Source organism: Mustela erminea, chromosome 4 (assembly GCF_009829155.1).
Source record: "Mustela erminea isolate mMusErm1 chromosome 4, mMusErm1.Pri, whole genome shotgun sequence".
Classification (NCBI taxonomy): Eukaryota; Metazoa; Chordata; class Mammalia; order Carnivora; family Mustelidae; genus Mustela; species Mustela erminea.
In genome coordinates, this window is record NC_045617.1 from 69,640,051 (window position 1) to 69,647,344 (window position 7,294).

General features: G+C 42.8%; 1 pseudogene; it reads right to left on the minus strand.

The window, feature by feature from the left end:
- Window positions 1-206: 206 nt before the first annotated feature.
- LOC116589342 lies at window positions 207-1,063 on the minus strand (annotated as a pseudogene).
- Between the last annotated feature and the right edge of the window lie 6,231 nt (window positions 1,064-7,294).

Sequence of the window (7,294 nt, forward strand, 5' to 3'; positions counted from 1 at the left end):
CTTTTTTTAATTCTAGAGAACTATGAAGTCCTTCCTTGCAAGCACAGCTCGTTTCTGTAGATTATTTTCCAAAGGTGTAAAAAATGGAACCAAAATGGAGAATCCCTTAAGAACCTGAAGAAGTGCAATATTTAAAGCTACAATTACACAGTAGTAAGAATTCCAGCCTTCAGCTGCCAGCCATCTCCTCTTCCTCTTCCCCAGAGTTAGTGGGATAAAACCTTCTTCCCCTTGACTGTTTTCCTTTCTTTTTTCTTAACAACTGGGCGTGCATGGTTCAGCACCTTGAGGAAGTTGGCTGTTTTTGCCCACACATGTGTGTGAATATCAGCCTTAGGACACTTGATGTGTTAGTGTGGATTGTTCCAGAACGAGTGGATCAGGTGGATGGTGTTGTCTCAAGCACTGGAGTTGGTATGCCTCAAGGAAATGGCAGGGAGGTGTATAGCCATTGCTGTCACCCATGTCTTGAGTGTCATGGCAGCACCTATGTCTTTCAACTCCAGAGGAGCTTCCCTGTGGCTAAACGGGACACGTAGGACTGCGTACCTGGTTCTGCGTCCTTCTTTGAACTCTTGCATGAACACTTTTCCAATGACTGCATCATTGTCATCCTTAAACACTGTGCTGAAGATGACCGTGACTTGGTCCTTTTAGACTCAACATACATGGTCTCATCATCCCTCCAATGGGTAACTGCCCTCTGCTTGGAATTGGAAGTCTTTCTCAAAGACAGAAGCAAAACAATTTCGTTTCAACACACCAGCCTTGATGCACAATGGAATCCTTGGATGTTGGTGGATTTTCAAGGTCATATAGCGGAGACATTGTGTCCTGATTTGGGATTTACCAAGAAATTTCCGTATACTATCTGCTATAACTCATCCGCACCATGTGCCTGACGTTCCTTGTTGAATTTCAAGGGAAGACTGACCATCACTTTTGTTTTGTGTCGATTAGGGTTTGAAATATGTTAGAGGACAACATCAAAATCTACAAATGTTACTTCTACTACTTCTGATTTGTTATCAGCAGCGATGTTCTCCACCTTGAGCTTGAGCATCCTTCAATGATGCAGTTGTTCAGGTTGTTCACCTTGAGCAGGATCTCAGCAGAGCCTACCCAGCCCCCCCACGCCCCTCCCATGCCGCACCCACCTGCCGCTTCCACCATTGCCACCTCACCGACCTGTGCTGATTGGTTTACTGCTGTTTTGTGTTTTTTTTTTTTAACTGCCTTTGAGTTTACCCTGGTGATTTTTTCAGAATATTTTTCACCTTCCAGGCTTTCAAATTTAATCATATGATTTCCAGAACAATTTAGCCATTCTGTATTTATTCACCATACTATTCAAATTTCCTGGGTGGTGTTTGCCTCTTCCTTCAAAAACCATTAGAGACATCTTGTGTTTCTGCCAAGCATCTTGTAAGCAACATGTATTTGAATTCTGATTTTAAAAATAATCTGAAAATTATTGCTTTGTCCTTTTCCTTTTATGACATAGCTGTTCTTTTTGATCTAACATCAACTCTTTTATTGCATGTTTCCTATTTTTTTTTTTTTTATGATTTGCAGTTTCATTGGCTTTCTGCCTTGTACTATGTGGACTGTATCTTACCTAAACATGTTTTCTGCACTTACTTTGTTTTACTTCTCATTAAGTTTTATACTTTGCTCACTCTCTCCTTGACACTCTTAACTTCCTTCAGCATTCATGAAGCTGTGTATTTCCTGAGTTTCGGTCTTCCCTCTGGCACTTTCTTCTCTATGTTGATGTTTGGCTGCCCTCCCCCTCATTCCTCAAATGTCGTGCTCTTCAGAACTCCCTTTTTCTTTCCAACCCCCTTTCCCCAGACCATTTCATCCCATTCCTTGGATTTAATTATCATCTATACACTAACAATTCTCAGTCTTTTAGATCTATCCTAGATCCCTCTCCTGAACCCAAGCCCATAGACATCTAACTAACTACCAGATATCCCCATTTGGATGTCCCCCAGGCACATTAAATACAAAGTACTCAAAATGACACTCATTTCTTTCCCAGTAAGTAAACTTCTCCTCTACCAGAATCTTCCCTCCAGAAAATGACAGCCCTATCCACCTCAATCCTAAAGCCAGAAAATCTGGGAAGATATTTAACTCCCCTATTTCCCTAAACCCCCATATTTCTCACCCACATCTTTCAGTATTCTTGCTTCTGGATTCCATGTAGTGGTGGAATTCATCATCTCTCTATCTACAGAGCCTCTGCTATGGAGACAAGTGACTACGTGCTCTTACTTGGACCCTGCGAAGGTTGTCTAATTAATCATTTTTGATCTATTCTCCGTCCTGCAAACAGGAGAATCTTTTAAATACAAATCTGAGTGTGTTGCTCCTCCACTTAAAACCCTTCAGTTGGGATGCCTGAGTGATACAGTCGAGGGGTCGACTGGGATCGAGCCCCGCATCGGGCTTCCTGCTCAATGGAGAGCCTGCTTCTCCCTTCTCCTCTGCCCCTCCCCCCTCCACTTGTGCTCTCGCTCTCTCGCTCTCTCTCTCTCTCTGGCTCACTTGCTCTATCTCAAAAGGATAAATAAAAAAATCTTAAAAAAAACAAAAACAAAAACTCTTCAGTGGATTTCCATTGCATTTGTATAAGCCTTAGAAGGCCCTCCCTGAACTTGGACCTCACTCCTCTTTGCCACCTCTTCTTAACCACCCTCCATGTCTCACTATGTTCTCCGATCATAGCTAGACTACATTTAGTTCCTTGGACATGCTAGGAACCCCGTGGCAGACACTGTAAATTGGCCCCAGTATCTATTGTCTTCTCTTAGTAATAGTACTGACAGCACTCCAGATTCAGTAGGACACAAAATTGGTAGTCACTACTTTTTTTTTTTTTTCCTGGTAACTACTTTTACTAGCTTCCCAGGCTATTGGGTGTGACTCTGTGACCTGGCTTTCATGAACGGAAGGTGTGGAAAGGTGATATGTGCAACTTTAACTTCACTTCCTTAGAAATAAGTTGATTGCCCTTTGTTCCTTCCCTAGGGCTGGAGCTGGTGAACAACCTTTGACCGAATGAATGGGGAAATCCACCAGGAGGATGGGAAAACTGGAAAATGGAAGGAACCTGTGACCATCAATAATGATATGGTACACAGATGTCTGAGTCCCTTTTTTTTTTTTTTTTAAGATTTTGCTTATTGATGTGACAGAAAGAAAGAGACAGAGCACAAGCAGATAGAGCAGTAGGCAGAGGGAGAAGCAGGCTCCCCGCTGAGCAGGGAGTCCCATGCAGGGCTTGATCTCAGGACCCTGGGATCATGACCTGAGCTGAAGGCAGATGCTTAACTGTCTGAGCCACCCAGCCACCCTAGATGTTTGAGTTTCTAATTATAGCAGTTTATGTATCCATCAGCTTCATCTGGGTTACACTGCGGTAACAAAGAACCCTTAAAGCATAGTGGCTTAACACAGGTAAGGTTTCTTTTTCACGCATGCTGCACGTGCAGCATAGGTCAGTAAGGTGGGTCTGCTCATGTGGTCACTCAGGGATCCAGCCTAATGGAGGGCTTCATTTAAATATATTCCTTAATGAGCACACAAGTGAGAAGGACTCTTGGCAAACCGTGTTCTGTCTGAAGCTTCCAGATGGAAATCAGGCACACTACACTCACAGTGCAAGTCAGCCTCCTCACCTAATTCAAAGAGGATTAAGAACAGATAATCTTACTATGTTTCCAGCAGAAAGAGAAAACAAGAATATGTGTGACTCGTCCTAAAGTCTCTCTCTCAGCTTCTGCCTTAATATGTCTTAGTCTGTGCTCCCTCGAGAGAGGTAACCTCTGTTTCTCTTGTCCAAATGTTTGTAGGATTTTTTTCTCTATGGTTTCAGAATATGTAGTTCAAGGCTCTCACAAAACTGTATCTTCTCATTAATTCTTCCTGTAATAATTACCCTTGAGAATCCTAAAGTGATTATTCCTTTTGCATAATGCTTCCCAAATACTTATCTAAATACCTAAACTTTCTCCAAAGCTCCAGTCCTAGATTTCCAACTGCCCACTACCTGTCAAACTTGACAAACTAAAAACAACTGACTGTATTACTTTCATTTCCCCCTTAAATCTGATTCTTCTGAGTTTATGTTCTTGTTTTGGTTTGATTTGTTTATTTTGCTCTGTATCTCCACCCCCTAGACTAGTGCCTGGCATGAAAAGGGACACTATATACTGAATGAATGAATGAATGAATGAATGAATGAATGATTATCAAGATTTGATAATGGCTTGCAAACTGGAATCTTCTCTTACTCCAGTCTCCTCCTTACTAGTCTGCTCACGGCCCTTCTACCTGCCACACTTGGTGAGCCAGGCACTCGTGGTCTATCAACTAGATTATTATAATACCTTTCTCAAAGTCATCCTCATCACCAATTTTTTTTATTCTTCCATCCGTTTTATGCACTGTTCCCACATTAATTTCCCTGAAGCATGTGACACTCTGTCACTCATTCTATAACCTTATAAGGAGTGCATTCACACGCAACCAGTATGTTCCAAAGGTAAACACAAATAAGGCACAGTCTCCGCGCTTGAGCAGCTCACAATCTGGTGGGACACAAACGTGCATCTAGAGATACAGAACCAAGAAAGCAGAGCCAAACTAGAGGAGCACAAAGGGGAAGTGACAGATGTGACAGATGCTGAATCAGTCAAGAAGTCCCAGGAAAGAGGACATTGATTCCATGTCTTAACAGACAATTAGACATTTTCCAGAACTTGCATTAGAGGGAAATAGGAATGATGCATTGTTTGAGTCAGGAGGGGAAAAATAAATGGGCACCCACCGAGGTTAGTTCGGGAGTAGGCAGGGATTGCTGGCAATTTTATCTGAGGACCTCTGTTTTGGCTCTGATGCCAGAGATGGACAAAGGATGAGTCACGCCGCTGTGCAGTCTTCCGGGGAGGACTGGACATGCTGCCAGCTGGTCAGGATGGTTTCGGTTCCCCATACCTGCTGTAAACCTCTAGCTATGCCCACGGCATTCAACGGGATTCTACGAACGGGTACTAAAGGTACTAATGTATTGGGACTGACGTTTGGCTGCGTTAGGAAACTGCCGTTCCCTGTTCTTTCTTGCACGTTTCCATAATTCAAGAGAGAGTTTGGCTTTTCACAAGAACACTCAAATGCACACTGCTTCCCAAGGCAGGGAGCCTGAAGTCAAACGAATTGCTGCATGGATTTTGTAAATTCATAGCAGACCCAATGGCTTAGAAGCATAGCCATGGCAATGATTATTTACGTAAGCCAGACTTGTTTGACAAGGAAAATAGGAGGGGTTTTGTGGGTGGGGGGACGGGGGCTATTATTTTGAGAATTTTAAGGGTTGAAGTTGACTATAGAGCCAAAGCCTGGAAAATTAAAAGCATAGACTTTGTAAATAAGCCAGAGAAGGGAAAGATTATAAAATAGCTGTTTTTGTCACATGACATCATCCCTTCCCCTCCCCCCCCCCCAACCCATCAAAAGGAACAGAGTCTGACCAGCAGGCAGGAAGATGTGGAATTTTGTAAGAGTCTCTTTAAGAGTCTCTTTTGTATAAAGCTCTTGGAAAGTAAAAGAAAATTCATTTTTAAGAAGGGGTCATATAACTGGATGACGGCGATGGACAAATCCTCTTGACAGAGACACATGAGGAATGTTCTTTGTCTTCATACGACCTAGACCTTGCCACGGTTCCTGCCTCTTATGCTTGTGCTTCCAGAGAGCATACAGCTTTTGATAAGATCTTCTAGAAATGTTTGTGGACCTTTCCCCGATGAATTTCCAAAAGAACTAGAAATGCCACTTTACAAAATACACAGGATGTTGAGGTCATTTAATGAGCTACCGAACACCAGCAAAAATAGGCGAATGGATTAAGCAGATACCCTCTCTCTCCCTCCATCATTTGATGAACGCTTAGAAAAAAGAACTGGAGGCTTTTAAGAGAAAATCTAAACCCTTTAACAGTTCTCCAAGGCACACCTTAGAAAAGACTTTATAACTAAATAATAATTATTAGGCAAATTAAATTACCTTTAAAATAAGAAGCTTACTATTCTTACTTTACACTAAGCACTGCAGAGGATTACCTTGAAATCTCCTTGACATTGTTCTAGAATTGCTTTATGATAAAGACTACCTGAAAGGCAGATCTACCTTTCTTTCTTTCTCTCTCTCTCTTTCTTTCTTTCAGGCAGATTTATAAAAAATAAAAATAAAAATTAATGCTATGAAACCAGCTACTTCTTTTCAAAAGACAGACCTTCCCCTCCCCTACCTTTTTTTTTTTTTTTTTCTTTAAATATAGAACTTTGGTATTGCTCAAAAAGATATGGGCACGTCAGGGGGGCTTTACAAAATTCTTTTGATAGAAAGAAAGAAAAAAATAATCTAGACAGACAGGAAATCCCCAGAATTCCTTTAACTCTTAATAATTACTGGAACTGAGAGAGCAGCTTAGAGTAGGGTTAACGTTCCCCCAAGGAAATATCAAACTCTTGTCAGCAGAGAAGACTTTTATCAACATCTAGGACTCCAAGGTATAGCGAGACATGAGGAATTTCATAAGCCGTTCCAGTTACTAAATTTTGTCAGGCAAACCGAGCCAATTCTGAACATGTGGGTTATGGGTACATCTGGTGCCTCCCCAACCCCCAGATCCCTGTCATCTGGCCACGGGGACCATGCCCCAGTTGGTAGGAGTGTTGGCCTCTGATGGCTCACACCTGGCCCTGACCCAAGAGCTGCACCCTCAGCTGTTGAGCGTCTCCTGCCTGCGACGTTATGCCCTGCCCCGGGGAGGGCAGAGGGAACAGCTGGCACTCACTCACTGCCTGACACAGATTCCAAAAGGCTGGCCTCTCCTGGGAGGGAAACAAATCCTGTGGCACAATTGTGGCCCAGTGGGTCCCCTATGGGGCCTGGCTTTAGCCAGACTAGAGCTCACCCTTTCTTAGCTTTTCTCCTCTGTCAGTCATCTTGCTGTCCCAACTTTCTTTCTCCAGAGAGCATTCCCTCAACAAACCTCTTCCCGGAGAATCTTGGCTGAGGCTCTGCGTCTCAAAAAGCCGACCTAAGACGGCGCAACTAAATAAAACGGGATGCTCAGACGTCATTTCTACGCTCCCCTATCTGTCCCTTTCCTCTCTGCCAACCAGTGTTCACGTTTTGCACATTTTCTTTTTTTTCTTTTTAAATCAAAATGTTCCCTCAGGAAAAGATCTGACAGCTTCAGCCTCATACACATTTACGA